Raw genomic sequence first — 13420 nt, forward strand, 5'->3', positions numbered from 1 at the left:
AGCAATTCAACTGAGGAAAGATAGCCTTTCAACTGACTGTAGGCATTTAAAGCTGTGATGAGCTCACAGGCCCCAGACTCAGAAAAGAACACCAGCAGGGAAGGAAGATGGTGGTTTGTCTGAGGTCCTACCAGGTGCTGATGGGAAAGGAGGGATCGTTTGTGCCCAGCTCAGGATGCAAGCTCCAAGCGCTGGGTGTCAGTTTCTTTCATCATTCTGAGCCGAGATCCTCCTGATCCATCAATTCCACAGGCTCTGGGGATTGTCCCGTCAGCTCCCACACTGCAAACCGGGGTCACCCCTAACTGAGCACCCAGTGCTCCAGACTCCATTAGCCTTCCCATTAGCATCATTGTCAGCCTATATGAGGTGGCAAGATCGTTCTCAGTAACTCTGTAAGTACATCCTTCCAGTCCAGCAAAAAAGAGAGCTCTTCTAGCCTAGCCACTCCCTCCCGTTCGACCCTGGCATTCATTCTGATTGGACAAACCCACCACCACCCTCCCCAGCTCTGAAGTATGGTGAGGGTGTTTGTGTGTGTGACCGGCCAGGCCTTGGTAAGTTTCACCATGTTTCAGGCGAGGAGCCTCATCTGATCCACAGGGATTGAAAGGAGGGTTTAGTTCTTCATCATTAACTCAGGCTGTTGTAGAAGAAAGAATGCTGGATAGACAGAACACCAAATGCCTACTTTAGCCTCTTGCGGAGAAGTTTCATGGTTAATGCCTGCTTTTTGCTCCAATATGAATGTCCACAGGGGTTTTACATTTCAGATTCTCTTTCCTTGACTTTGTCAGAGGATGCAGATGAGCTGGCAGTGAACGTTCTCTGACATTGTCTCATGACATAGTTGAGGACTACCCCAGTATAGTCTCCTCTTTGGAGGCATCGCACAGCCTGAGTGAGACGCCTGAACTAGCCAGTAACAAACTCCACTCCCGTGTCATAGAGGTCTAGCTCCTTCATCAGCAACTTAAAGGAGTTGGGCCTGCCTGCAGGAAGCCTTTGGCGTGGCCCTCAGTGAAAAAGTGACAAGTGTCCTCTGAATCAGGAGCTTTTTCTGAATCCAAGGCTCAGCAAAGAACAGAGGTGTCCTTTGCTTAGAAAACGACAAGAGGCATATCAATATATCTGCCCCACCTTCTTCCAATTACTCTCAGCCTCACCATCCACACCTATGGGATTGACACCTTATACTAATTGCCCTTGACTCTTACTACTTACTAATACCCATGGAATGTGTCCACTGGCAAGCTGGGAGACTGTGCTCATTCAGTGGTTTGCATTACCCTCTTAGCAGAGGACCACTCTCAAGAAAGTGGTGTATTTGATCTCACCACTCCCCCTGGCAAGCCTCCCTAAGCTCAGCCTTCCCCACTGTCATTTCTACTTGGGGTATCAATGAGCTCTTGTTCCTCCATTAAATACTAAGTAAGTTTTTGACACCTCATCTTGCCCAAAGTATGTACCCTGGGTTTTTATTGTGCGTGTGTGTGTGTGTGTGTGTGTGTGTGTGTGTGATCCAAGGTTCTTAAAAGTTTGAGTAGCTCCATTCAGTGCTCCTGGCAGGGAAATGGAACATAGAAACACGTTTATTTATCTAGAAAATGTTTTCTAAGAAGTGCAGTACAAAAAATGAACATCTTAAATATGCATAATAATGAAACACCTGTGAACCACCCCAACTTGAGAAATTATTGAGGTGCCTCTGTAATCCTTCCCCTTCAATGTTCTACCCTCCCCACTCCCTAAAGGTCACAAATGTGGTGATCTTGTTTCCCTTTCCCCCTCTCCTTTCTTCTTCTGTGTAGTATTTTATCATATGTGTTTCTCTAACATTCGTTTTGCTTGGTTTGAACTTTTCAAAAATGTTCTATTCCCTTCTTTCAGTGAATAGTATGTTTCTTAAATTCAGCGATTGATGCTTGTAACTGGCAGCTCTAGTTTGTTTTTACTGCTACATAGTTTTCCATTGTACCAGTTTTCTGCACATTCCCTCCTCCACATTTGAAAGGCGATTATGTGCGCAAAGCCCTTACTTCACAACTCCTCAGGCGGAGTGGGCGCTCGATGAACATTTGTTTAGTGGTTGAGACTGAGCCCCGACTAACGGTAATACTAACACTATTTCCCCGGGCTGGATTCTCTGCGCTTCGCCCCAACGCTGAGGTTCCTGCTAGCTCTGCACCCTGCCGGGTGAATGACAGTTATAAAATGTTCTGAACAATAAGGAGAAACCCTGGGCACTCCCCGCGCCCCCATGACTACAATTCCCAGAAAGGATTGCTTTCCCCCTTCACCCTCCTGGGCGTGCTTCCGCGTTTGGTGGGCGTGGCCAAAGGAATTATCCAATGAGCCCTTCCGTTGGCCGAGGAGGCGGAGAAATTGTCCATTGAGTGTCTGGGCAGATGCGCCATTGAGTGGGAAGGTTGTTAGGGCCGCTGACATGTTTGCGTCACTGAGTCGCGTCAAGTGAGCGCGGTGGAACGAGCCTTTCTCTTCTGCTTTCTCTCAGACTCGCTTATTTCCCGCAAGGTCTGTGGACCCCGCTTCCATGTCCCGGATGGGCACAGCACCGTGGAACCTTCACAGGTATGGCCAGTAGGCTGAGGACGCCCTCCTTCACCTCCTGTTCTTCCTCCTCGACAGACACAGACGACGACGGTGTGCGCGGCACTTACGAAGATGCTTCTACGTCCAGAGGTGCCTGCCGGGCGCGGGGTCAGGGGCCGGCGTCCCCGGGGGGCTGGTGCCTCGGGCCTCGGGGGGAGTCGGGCCTGTGTCTCAGAAACACGCGTATTCGCCAGAATTCAGCCACTTTTTGTCGCTTTCGCGACCCTCGTTTCACACGTGTGAAGTGCACAGGACGAGGGCTTCATTCCTGGAGTGATAATTATCTCACCTGTGCTGTGCGCCGGGCCTGGGGATGGCGTGACTGGGACTCCGGCGCTGAACCGGGCAGACGGGGTCTTGGCCTTCTTGGGGCTAAAGTCTGGCTGCAAGACGGAGGAGAAGCAAATAAGTATAGTGTTGATGGGGGAGGAGGAGTTCACGTTCTCTCTCTCTTGAATAGGTTACTTTCCATCGGGGGTGTCAGGATCCCCATTGTGCACCTGAAACCAGGCCAGTCAAGGTGTGTGTGTGGAGGGAATGGCCTGCCCAGGACCACGTAATATTGGTGTGCAGAGCCAGTGCTTGCCAGAGCTCTTGCGTGTATGCTACAGGAGTCTACATTCTTAAGAGAGTAGTGGGGGCAACGTGGTGAGCAAAGATGTGTGTCACAAATCGGAAAGCAGGAGACTTGAGTGTACCTCATTCATTTGTTCATTCAGCAAAAAGTGTTGAGAGATGTACCCTTCCTTTTGGGTTGGTGTTGGGTATTCAGTGATAAATTCACATGATAAATAGGACTGACACGGTGTCTGACATACTCACAACTGGTTTAGTAAACACAGGAAGCAAATAATTACCTATGAAATAAATTATAGTATTGCTTTGAGTGCTGAGAAATACAGCTGGGTTAGAGTTTGTAATTTAGGCAGTAATGTTTAAGCTGAGAACAGAAGGCTCAGAACAAAACAGGGATGGAGGGGTGTTGTTCAGTTAGAAGAGGGAAGGAGTGTGAACTGTTAAAGGAATTGAGAGAATGCCCTTGAAGCTGGGGCCACGTAGAGACTGTAGGGTGGGGAAAGCCAAGGTTTGGGGTTAAGACTTGCACTTTTTGTAGGTTCTTGGAGACTAAGCAGAGTGATTGAAAACATGGAGTCCAGAGCCAAGCTGATCCAAGCTCTGCCACTAGCTGTGTTACTAAACCATTCTGCATCTCAGTTTTCTGATCTGAGACTCGGGGATGATAATAATCCCACTTCATAGATGATCATAAAGATTAAATGATACTTAACGTTAATAAAACACTTAGAGCTATGTCTGACATGTAATAGATGTTAGTGGTGGTTGATTCAAGAAATAGATAAACACATACAAACGTACTGAAGACTTGGAGGCAGCGTATGGTGAAATTATCGAACGTAAACGGCTTCCACCCAACTTCATTTCTTCTGCAGTTTTCAGGTGCTGTTGACCACGTGTAGCACTGTTGAATTAGAAATAATTTTTCTCATATCGACTGGTCTTTGGTAAGAAAATCTGATGTGCCATCGAAATGATCAGAGAGAAAGAAAATACTTTTCAGTAGCATACTATGATTACGTTTATTTAAAATTTCTTGTTAGTATTGATTTATTTAGTATTCATTCGTAACAGTTTTTGAAGACTTGCTTACTTAAAAACAGTAAATTAACTGTAGAGTAATTTCAGACACAGCAAAAGGACAGAGAAGTAGTATAACTAGAGCTTGCCTTTTCTTGACTCTCTGTGGGATAGTTTTGATAATTTTTCTGTTCTTCTCTGCTTCAGTTTCCAATGCCCCCCTGTCTGCAGACATCTCAACATTGTAAGGGAAGTTTGGGTTTGGAATTATAGAGACTCTAAGGCAGTTGTACCCAGCCCAGAATGCACATCAGCAGAGCCTATGGGACTTTTTAAAGAAAATGCAAATGCTTAGGTCCTCTTCTAGACTCACTGAGTCAGAATCTTCTGGGATGGGTCTCAAGCTCTAAAGACCAGGCATGTATGCCATCGGGATGCATTTCTTCAAGGTTTTTTTTTTTTTTTTTTTTTTTTTTTTTTTTGCACTGGGCTTTCCTTCATCGGAACAACATGCAACAAGATTGTGAGAATCTATTTGTTAATGTTTGAAAACATTTTCCAGGGCTCTGTCTTTCAAATTCTGTGATTTCGTGCTCTAAATCTTCACTGTAGTGTGTTAAACCCTTAAACCTTTTCAGAAAGTCATGTTATTAATAACATCAGGATTCCGGTCATGAATCATGGGCAAATCACTTTCTGCCTCAATCCTCTCTTTGGAACGGGGGTAGGAATGGTAAGGATGTAAGGATTAAATGAGAAATAGAGCCAAGGCAGTCAGCACAGGATGTGGCACAGAGTGAAGCATTCCATAAATTATTATTACTAGTTTCGATTTTCCTGCATTTTTTTCCTTTTTAGATTTTATTTATTCACTTATATTAGAGAGGGAGTGCATGCTCCTGGGGTGGGGGGCAGAGGAGGAGGGAAAGGGGAAAGGGAGGGGGAAAATCTCAAGCAGAATCCACACTGAGTGTGGAGCCTGACGTGGGGTTGGATCTCACGACCCTCAGATCATGACCTGGGCCGAAATGAGGAGTCGGATACTCAACCAATAGGCCCCTTGATTTCCCTCTATCTGAACATTATTTGGTTGATGTTACTATCTCCTAGATGTGGGTCAGGCTGGTTCCTGTCACCCTAGGTTACAGCCAAAAACCCCTAAAATCACAATAAGAAAGCCAGTTAGCCTCCCAGGAGTCCTAGGATGCTGCTGTTTTGGTGTGTTCCCTCCTTCAGTACAGAGCCCTCCTGGGGCTACCGTGCAAGGAATGGCCTGAGATGACCGCTGGGAGGATTAGATGTGAAGTGCTCCTCCCGGTGCTTGGCACACAGCAGGTGTTCAAGACTGGTAGTTAGTTCAGGACTATGTCACCATCATCAGTGTCATGACCTTCATCATGGACTGGTGCTGTCACTCCTACTGTCCTACACTTAGAACTCTTCTATAGGACATATTGGGTTTATATGTTATTGTATTCTAATAATTCCATTTGGTTCACCAGGGATCTTACGAGCGCTTACTGTGATCACCAACTCTTGTGACTCCCCATCTCCCCTCTCCTTATCTTCCCCATCCTGCTGTTCCCCTAAGGCAGTTCCCTCTTTTGTTTGCCCGGGGTCCACACCCCCAACCCCTCCCTGTGTCCTGGTAAATTCAGAGTCTATAAGCGCCAGCCTCCTCTCTTTCCTCAGCCTGTCCGTAGCCATTTCCTCCCTCTCTTTACTTTGACCCTGGCCCTTCTGGGGGTATCATCTGTTCTTGATGTCCCCTCAGGTGCTACCCGTGTTCTCCTACCCTGCATATTTCAGGATCGAAAGGGTTCAAGATTTGTGTCCTTCCTCTTCTTTGCCCCCATGCCATTTCTTTGAGATCCATCGTCCCCAGGTGGAGCACGCTGGCCTCCTCCTCATTACTGGTTTCTCCCTATGCCCCACTTACCTAATTTGTGGAAGACTTGGGTGGCAGGCCCAGAGCCTTCCTCTCTTTTTCAATTCTTGCCGTTGGCCTAGATGACCTCAGTGTGCGCATGGAGGACCCAGCCTCCATACAGGGCCCTCATTTTCTCAAACACCTCCTTGCAGCGATCACCTCTTCTCATCCACCTCTGTCACCACTCCCACCGTGGTGCCCTGGAGCTCCTCCCTAGTGCTGCACCACCTTGCAGATGAGCAGTGAGGCACCTTTCAACCCCAATGTCTTCTTTCCGGTGTGTTCGATCCGTCATTTCTGCTCTGCCCTCAGCATGCTCTTCCCTAGGACCTCCTTGGATTTCTGTGTCCTTTAGATGCTCCCTCGAGGCTCTCATCTCTCAGCTGAGCTTGGAGTCCCCAGCCCATGATTCAGTGATTGTCCTGGCAATGCTGCTTCCACCCTTGTCTTTCATCTGAGTAAACCCCAGTCCCTGGGTGAACCAAAGCATCCATGTTCGCCTTGAATCCTGATGGTGGAAATCACACAGCAGACCAGCTTGGAACAACTGTGAGTTCTTGCCAGCCAGCCTCACCTGTGCCTTCATGGAGCTCCCCCATTCTGTGGTTGTGCAGCTCACTTTCCTGCTCTCCAGAATCCTTCCAGAAGCCATTTCCCACTCTCCTCAAACCTGTGATTGACACACGTCCTCCTTTGTTCTCGACATAAGATGGGCGATGGGATGGGTATTGCTTGACACAGACGATGGGAAGCTTCAGATCGGAACTCCATGAACATCCCTCCAAGAAAGGGAACCATCCTTTCCTACCGTGTCAGTGTTCAGCGTCCTCTACAACGGCCACTGGAAGCACACCTGTCTTTAAACACAGTGGGCTCGTTACTCATCCTGAGGGAGAACCCACATCATGGCAACTGTGGGGCTGATCAGGAAGAAAGAGGGCGTTAGAAAGAACTTACAGGATTTGGGCTTTGGGCAGATGTTTTTGGGAGTGTTCAAGGAAGCAGGGGTGTGCTCTGGACTGGGTGCTGTCGGGAGGCAAGGCAGTTCTAGGATTGGGTAGCTCCATCAGTCTTTTCTAGAAGGAGGTGTGAGTAGTGTGACGAATGGTGTCATTCAGATGGAAGGCAATCGCTCGAATCAGCTGGGAGAGAGGGTGATTGGTATTTTGTGGCTGGCACGACAACCTAGTTTTTGTCTTTTTGGACAAAAGAGGAAGTGGTCCTGTTTTCTCTCCCTTCATCATTTCGGCCACGTCACCTCACGCTGCTGTTCTGCGAGATGGTTTGTGTCCAAGAGGAGAACCATGTAACCTCTCTGTGAGCCCCAGGCCTGCTTCTACCAGCAGTGCAGTCTGGCTCGAGGTGCCAGGCCACCTCCTTGATGTCAGCACTGCTTTTCCTTCTTTCACAGTGGAGGAGGGAAGTCTTCAAAAGGCAAATAGGTGTTTTCCAGGCAGAAGAGACTAGCCTGGACATTGAAGCACAGGGCTGTGTCAGGCCACAAGACATTGGGTCCAGGAGCAGGTAGCAAGAGAGAATTTTGGAGAGGTTGTCAGATAATGAAATTGGGGAGGTCCAAGGGGTTTGAAATGGGGGAACTGAGTTGCTCTGGGTTTTCGAGCGATCCCCAGCAGCCCTGTGGGAGATGTGTTGGTGACCAAGGGCAAGTCTGTTCCCCTTTCCTTCCCTGGAGCCACAGCCCTGGCTCAGGTCCCTCCTCCTACCTGCTCAGTTGCAACATGTCCTTCTCGTTCTGCCTGCTTGTTGTCTAGCTGCCTCTCCCTTCTAAGTGCTCCTGCTCTGGCCAGGGTGATTTTTTGGGCATCCCACCTCTTCTCCTGTTACTGTGTTTCTGGAAACCTTTTGATTCCTCTTCAGGCACAAGGTGAGAATCTGCACTGCGTGGCATGATTCACTTTGCTTTTCGTGATCCTCTCACAAGGAGACCCTGGATCTCCCACTGCCAACTGGAAATCAGTAAATTGATGTCTCAGAATAATCGCACATCCATTCTTCCCAAAAGTGTGCTCGAGATCCCCTTCCTGTGTTTGCCTCCTTGCCACCCCAACCCCCCAACTCCGTGAATGGGGCCACTGTGTCCTTCAGCTCCTGCCTGCAAAAGGGAGGAGTCATCTGGGAACTCTGCTTTTCCTTCCTTACCCCCTTATGCGATCATTCACCCAGCCCTGTGACTTTATCTGCTAAATATTTCTGGAATCCACCTCTTTTTCTCCACCTCTGATTCCGTTCTCTTAGTCCACGTTACAGTCATTTGTGGTCTGAGCCAAGGTGCTAGTCTGCTTGCTGAGCTTCCACGTGCTCCTACCCCCGCCCCCAATCCCTGTCTCCCCCTGAAGCCAGAGGTTTGTGGGAGGCCCATTCGATCAGGTCACTGACTAATTTCCTGGCTTCTTGTTGCTGTTTGAGGTAGACCCAAACATTCCTTTTGTGTTCTGCATGGCTGCTCCGTCCTCCTTCTCCAGTCTTGGTTCCGGCTCGCCTTCCCTGCCCTACACAATCTGGTCAGTCCTTCCAGTGTGCCCTGTGCCCACCGGCCTTGGGGCAGCTCGGCTGCTCCCTCTGCCCGAGAGGCTTTCTCCCTCAGCCCCCTTGTTCCATGAGCTCTCATCTTCCCTCAGATGAATGCAGTCACTCCACATTCTTTATTGAATGCCTACTCGGTGGAGGCTCGGTTCTCGTGCGGTTCCAGATGTGCCGCAAACAGACCATGGTGGGGCTGTTAGCGAGCCTTTCTTCCAGAGACAGAAGCAGCCAGGGAACACAGAGGCAAGCAGTCCGGCATGTCAGGGCGTGCTGGATGCTGTAGGAGGGTCGGAAGGGGTTGTCATCTGATCTTGGATGGCCAGAGAAGGCCCCTTGAGGACAACATTGGAGAAAGCCTTGCAGGAGGTAAGGGAGTGAGCCCTGTGCATGTCTGTGGGAAGAATGTCCCGGGCAGAGAGAAGGGGGAGTAGGAAGGCCTCCATGGAGAGAGCTGGGCTGACTTGTTCCAGGAATGACAAGGCCAGAGTTAGAGAGAAGGGGAATATAGCAGATGGGGTCTTAGGGACCTGGGGCGGTGGCCACTGGGGGATTTTGAAGTGAAGAATGAGGTGACCTGACTTGGGTTTTATGGGATCACTTCAGCTTCTGTGTTGAGAACAGCGAGGATGGAAGCAGGGAGATCAGTTAGTAGGCTACTGGAATATTCCAAGACAGAGATACTGCCGGCTTGGATCAGGATGGTAGGTGTGAAGTGCTGAGAACGGAGCAGATTCTGGTACATGTTGAAGGAAGAGCTGATGGGATGTGCTGACAGATTGGGTGTGGGTGAGGCTGATGAGGCAAAGAAGGTCCCCAGCCTTCTGGGTCATGTCAGATGCGGCTCCCTCCGGAGGCCCCTGACAGCTGCAGACAAGGTCCAGCCCATTGTCTGTTCTCTGTGCATCTCGTCGTGGCAGTCAGTCCCGTCACAACAGAGACACCTAGTTTCCTGTTTGTCTCCCCTGTGAGAATCATGCTGCCGAGAGGGACCATGTGTGTCTCAGGGCCACGTGCCTTGTAGACCCCTAGGAAGTATTTCTTAGCTGGCAGAGTGACGAGGAAGTGAATATAGATGGTCAAGGTTCTGTTTCCTGATGAGGACTCAAAATTGCCATGTTCTGCTTCAGTGGTTTTGAGTGGTCTGTGTGTTTTAGAAACCAGGCCGGGGGCTCAAAGACTGAAATTCTATCGTGAGAATTCCAGAAGTACCTGATTTCCACTGCATCAAAAACGTCCCCCTTGATGTGCAAATGGGTCAGAGGATCACTTCTTGGGAGAGGCAGCATTTTCTAGAACGCCTAGGCCTTTCCAGCACACTGATGGCATCTTCCTGGCTCTGCCCAGAGAGCAGGGCTGAGATTTTGATCTGAAATATTCTGAAGGTGGGGGCTGCTGCTTTCCCTCCCCAGAGAAGACATGTCACTTTAGAATGAGAATATTCTGGTGAGGATAAATCAGTTGCCAAACTTGCCCATCAAGAAAGTCAAGTAAATCATGGCTTTTCTGGGTTTTTGTATGCCCCGTCCCCCCATTTTTTCCAAAAGGGAACAAATTAAATTTTGGAAAATATCTGTGAAAAGCAATGGTCTGAGACCTAGAACAGTAATTATTTTCCTTTGTAGTTTATTTTATTTTATTATTTTACGATTTTATTTTTAGAAAATCTCTGTACCTAACTTGGGGCTGGATCTCACAACCCCCAGATCAAGAGTGACATGCTTTTCCATCTAAGCCAGCAAGGCAGCCCTTCCAGATTATCTTTTTAAATGACCAAAGTGAATACATTTCTGTCACACAGTAACCTAATTTGAATAAACTGTGCATATAATTTTTGCCTCATTTTTTTTTATTTGCTGAATTGTATTTTAGAGTGTGGTTGTACTTTATGTTACGATATTTCTGTTCATCATTGGGGTGTCTATTAGGGCTGTGATGAACATTTTTGCATGTGTGTTTGAGTTTTCCAGTGAGATGGATTTCAGGGGAGAAGGTTCTACAAGGTGGGGTCCTTAAAAGAGGTTACATCAATTTCTGTTCTCACCCATGCTGAATGAGATGCTAATCACAGGATATTCTCAGTCTCTTAAATTGTCAACTGGCAGGTAGAAAGTAATGTCTCTTTTAAAAATTCATGTATGTATGTGTATATATGCACACATACAGAAAACATATATATATGTTTTAAAGATTTATTTCTATTTTGAGAGAGAGAACAGGGAAGGGGCAGAGGGAGAGGGAGAGAGAGCATCTTAAACAGGTTCCCCAGTGAGTATAGAGCCTGACTGGAGCTGGATCCCACAACCCTGAGAGCATGACCTGAGCCAAAATTAAGAGTCAGATGCTTAACGTATTGAGCCACTCAGGTGCCCCTTAAATTTATATTTTTATACACTAGTAAGAGTGAGTATTTTTAGTTGGTCACTACCAGTGATATTTTTTTACATGAATCCCCTCTCCTGTCATCTTCCTACTGGGTTGTCTCTTTGGTTATTTATATTTTTATAATTGCTTTTGGGGGGTTTTCTTAAGATTTTATTTATTTCAGAGAGAGAGCATGCACATGAGCACAAGCAGGGGGAGCGGTGGAGAGAAAGAGAGCGCAAGTAGGCCGAGTGACAGGCAGAGGGAGAGGGAGTAGCAGGCTCCCCCCAGAGCAGGGAGCCCACGCTAGCCCATCCCAGGGTCCTGGGATTATGACCTGAGCTGAAGGTTGAGCTACGCAGGTGCCCCTTTGTATTGATTTGTAAGAACTTTTTATATGTAGGGTAGTAGTCCTTTGTACTTGCTGCGGTATTTTCTCCCAAACTGTTGCTTGTCTTTCAGTTTAGCTGGTACCATATGTTTCATGATACATGTCATTCTGAACCTGTATGGTGCCAAATCTGGCACTTCATGGCTTGTGGCTTTTAGATGATGCTTTAAAAGACCTTTTTCAATTACTACTACATTTTCTTTGAGCACTTGTGTGGTTTTGGCTTTTATTGCTTAGACCATTCATCTATCCTTATTATTTTGTATGTTATAAGGTAGCAGTTTTGGTCCCCACACCATCTAGTCATGGTCTATATCCCCCATGGATTTGAAACATCACTTAGATACTAAATCCTTACATATACTTTCACACAGCCATGCCTATGTCGTCTTCACTTCAGTTCAAGTTGCTTTTTTCATTTTGATGCCTGAACATTTTGACTTGCAAAGTTACTGAGTTGTGAATTGATTGAGAGCTCCCTCAGCTTGCTTCTCAGAGTAAGAATAGAGTTGTGCCAGGGAATAGCACCCTTTTCTTAGTTCATTTGAGCAGCTGTACTGCAGGAAGGAAGAAACGAAAGGGACTCTGACAAAAAGCATGTGTCTGTGTCTGTGAAAGCAATAGCTTTTCAGGAAGCCTCCTGTGTAGACTTCAGCATACGTGTCATTGGCCAGAACTAGACATGTGGCCCTACCCCTAGCTGCAGGAACATGTGGGAGGGGAGAATTTCTCACAGGGCAGATTGATACCTCGAACAAAATTGGGGTCCTCTTAATAAGGAAGAAAGGGTAAGTGGATATTGAAAGAAGAACATGGAGGGTCAACTACGTCTCTCTCTCTCTTTTTTTTTTTTCCCTTTAGAATTTCCCCAGGTAGGGGTGCCTGGGTGACTTAGTCAGATTGAGCGTGTGAGTCTTGACCTGAGCTCAGCTCTCAGGCTCAGGGTTATGAGTTCAAGCCCCAGGTTGCGTTCCATGCTAGGCATGCAGCCTACTTAAAAAAAGAAAAGAAAAGAAGAATTTCCCCAGGTATTCCTAAGAGACAGAGGGGGAGGAAGAAAATGGAGGTGGGAGGGCAGGGGAGAGAAGGAGATAATAAAATGAAACGCTCAGTCTTCAGTGTTCAGTTTGATGAGCATTAAGAAATGTATACAGTTGATTCTTGAACAGCATGGGTTTGAATTGCCTTGGTCCACTTTTATGCAGATTTTTCAATAAATATAGTACAGTACTATAAATGTATTTTCTTTATGATTTCCTCAATATTTTCTTCAGTGTACTTTATTGAAGGAATACAGTGTATAATACATACACAGAATATGTGTTAATCAACTGTTCATATTATCAATAAGGCTTCCAGTCAACAATAGGCAATTAGTAGTGAAATTTTTGGGGAGAAGAAATTTATATTCAGATGTTTTACTGCACGGTAGTGGGCACCGTTATAACCCCTGCGTTGTTGAAGGGTCGACTGTATATCTGTGTACCACCCCCAAAAACAAGATACAAAATCTGTCTGAAACTCCAGACGTTTCCTTTGTATCTCTTTCCAGTTAGTCTCCTTACACCCACTGGTCGTTTTCTGATTTCAGGATCTATGATAGATTAGATTTGCCTGTTTGTTTGTTTTTTTATCATATTATTTATTTATTTGACAGAGACAACAAGAGAGGGAACACCAGCAGGGGGAGTGGGAGAGGGAGAAGCAGGCTTCCCTCTGAGCAGGGAGCCCAACGCTGGGCTCGATCCCAGGACCCTGGGATCATGACCTGAGCCGAAGGCAGACGCTTAACGGCTGAGCCACCCAGGCGTCCCTGATTTGCCTGTTCTTGAACGTCACATAAACGGAATCATGCAGTAAGTATTCTTTTGTCTTCTTCCACTCAGTGTGTTCCTTGAGATTTATCCATGTTGTGTGCACTTATCAAAGATAAACAAAGCCAGATCCTAGTTAAAGCGGTGAGGACAGATTTTAATCATTAGTAA

General features: G+C 47.0%; 1 long non-coding RNA gene across 4 annotated transcripts in view; it reads left to right on the forward strand.

The window, feature by feature from the left end:
• The first annotated feature begins 2387 nt into the window (after window positions 1–2387).
• Window positions 2388–13420, forward strand: part of LOC125283406 (uncharacterized) — a 25815-nt gene continuing 14782 nt past the window's right edge. For 2 of the 4 annotated variants that reach the window (XR_007191239.2, XR_007191240.2), the window contains exons 1-2: window positions 2388–2703; window positions 13093–13291. This is a non-coding gene — a long non-coding RNA (uncharacterized LOC125283406). The remainder of the gene's footprint in view (window positions 2704–13092; window positions 13292–13420) is intronic. The other 2 variants (XR_007191237.2, XR_007191238.2) reach the window with 2 other exon arrangements.

The sequence above is a fragment of the Ursus arctos genome, unplaced genomic scaffold (assembly GCF_023065955.2).
Source record: "Ursus arctos isolate Adak ecotype North America unplaced genomic scaffold, UrsArc2.0 scaffold_2, whole genome shotgun sequence".
Lineage (NCBI taxonomy): Eukaryota > Metazoa > Chordata > Mammalia > Carnivora > Ursidae > Ursus > Ursus arctos.